The sequence below is a fragment of the Pseudochaenichthys georgianus genome, unplaced genomic scaffold (genome assembly GCF_902827115.2).
Source record: "Pseudochaenichthys georgianus unplaced genomic scaffold, fPseGeo1.2 scaffold_1334_arrow_ctg1, whole genome shotgun sequence".
In the NCBI taxonomy this organism is placed as follows: domain Eukaryota; kingdom Metazoa; phylum Chordata; class Actinopteri; order Perciformes; family Channichthyidae; genus Pseudochaenichthys; species Pseudochaenichthys georgianus.
In genome coordinates this window covers 30,335-32,234 of record NW_027262218.1, presented here as the reverse complement: position 1 = coordinate 32,234, position 1,900 = coordinate 30,335, and the positions used below count along the sequence as shown (strand labels likewise).

General features: G+C 50.7%; 2 non-coding genes across 2 annotated transcripts; both read left to right on the top strand.

Moving 5' to 3' along the window:
• trnar-ccu (transfer RNA arginine (anticodon CCU)) lies at positions 1 to 73 on the top strand. Its single transcript has one exon. It is a non-coding gene; the product is annotated as a tRNA-Arg (tRNA).
• A 1,162-nt stretch (positions 74 to 1,235) lies between these two features.
• On the top strand, positions 1,236 to 1,308 carry trnar-ccu (transfer RNA arginine (anticodon CCU)). Its single transcript has one exon. It is a non-coding gene; the product is annotated as a tRNA-Arg (tRNA).
• Positions 1,309 to 1,900: the final 592 nt, after the last annotated feature.

Below are 1,900 nucleotides of genomic sequence, written 5' to 3'. Positions count from 1 at the left end.
GCCCCAGTGGCCCAATGGATAAGGCACTGGCCTCCTAAGCCAGGGATTGTGGGTTCGAGTCCCATCTGGGGTAAAATGTTGTTGACTGGCAGCACCATAGCTTTGGAAACTGGACTTCTCTGAGTCCTCTGAGCAAGATGAGGCTCTGGGTGTTTCTCAATGTCGAGGAAGGATGCTCCAGAGCCACTATTTCAAGCATACTACGTCATCGAGTGCCGCCACAGTACTGTTCCAATGTCCAGCATTCTTGGAAGACAAGTGCTACCAAGCAATTTCTGCCGAGCGTCTTGCTTCAGAAGCGAGGCAAGAATCCTTCCTGGCATTCGAAAAACGAAGAGTGGAACAGGCGGGAGAGGGAGAGGCCCCGCCTTACATTTTCCACCACAGATTTGGGGAAACTGGTCCGTGCGCAAAGCATTGTGGGGATTTGAAGACCGCGGAGTCTACACATGTGCAGCCTCGAAATTTCTCGCTACGAAGTACGCCGGGCTCGGTAGATTTCCAAGTATGCTGGACATTGGAACAGTCCTTCGGCGGCACTCGATGACGTAGCATGCTTGAAATAGTGGCTCTGGAGCATCCTTACTCGACATTGAGAAACACCCAGTGTATGTGCATGCTAGGCTAGGCTATAAAGGAACTACAGCACGGTCACATGACTTCACCACCGCTAAGCTAAAGGCGGCTAATGTTGGGCTATAAAGGAACTACAGCACGGTCACATGACTTCACCGCTGAGCTAAAGGAGGCTAATGTTGGGCGTGATGAAGTTGAGTCGTCTCATTTAGACAATTGTTAGCAACCGTCGTTTTTAAATGTAGCTAAATTTAGTTCTACTTTTGTACGACAGAAGATACTCGTCCTCACGTGTGCATTTACATATGAATCGTACACAGGGGCGGCGGGTGCTGTACGCTAGGGAAGGCTTCCCAAATATTTGTGTCACTGCATCCTGGTAAAATAAAAATATAACGTATCATCCAGGGTACGAGCCTCAGAGCTGCGGCACGGAGGACACAGAACTAACTACCGAGTGAAAAGCGTACAACGGGTTCATGACATCACTGTAGTTCCTTTCTCCTGTGATGTGACTTGAGAGACTTAAACTCCGCACCCTGAGCTCTGATTGGTCAGCAGGCGGTCACTGAGTTGATCTCTTCTCGATAGACGCCGGACCCAAACCTGAGCCTCCCGCGCCGCCTGTGATCGCACAGTACTAAACTACATGATGTATAGCCCCAGTGGCCCAATGGATGAGGCACTGGCCTCCTAAGCCAGGGATTGTGGGTTCGAGTCCCATCTGGGGTAAAGTGTTGTTGACTGGAAGTACACTAGCTTTGGAGAGTGGAGTCCTCTGAGTCCTCTGAGCAAGGCGAGGCTCTGCTAGTGTATACAGGAACCACAGCACGGTCACATGACTTCACGCTGGAGGCGGCTCGTGTCGGGCGTGGGGACACTTAGTCGTCTCATTTAGACACTTGCTAGCAACACTTATTTCAGAATAACAACGAAACCACAACTTTCAGAAATACCCATTGACCTCCATACCAGGGACAGGAAGTGCTTCACACACACACACAAAACCACAAACAAAACAGCGAAAAACTCGAGGCCGAGCGAAGAGCGAGAGAGAAGTGAACGAGACGAGGCGAAAAGAGCGAGAGACGCGAGCAACGAGAAAGAGAGAAAGAGAGAACGAGAGAGCTATCACACAGAGAGAAATACGATACTCGCGCGAGAGAGCGAGAGCACCTAGAGGAGAAGAGATATCCTCTCTCTCCCTCTCTCTCTCTCCTCTCTATCTCTCCCTCTCTCTCTCCCTCTCTCTCTCTCCCTCTCTCTCTCTCTCTGTCCCTCTCTCTCTCTCTCTCCCTCTCTCTCTCTCTGTCCCTCTCTCTCT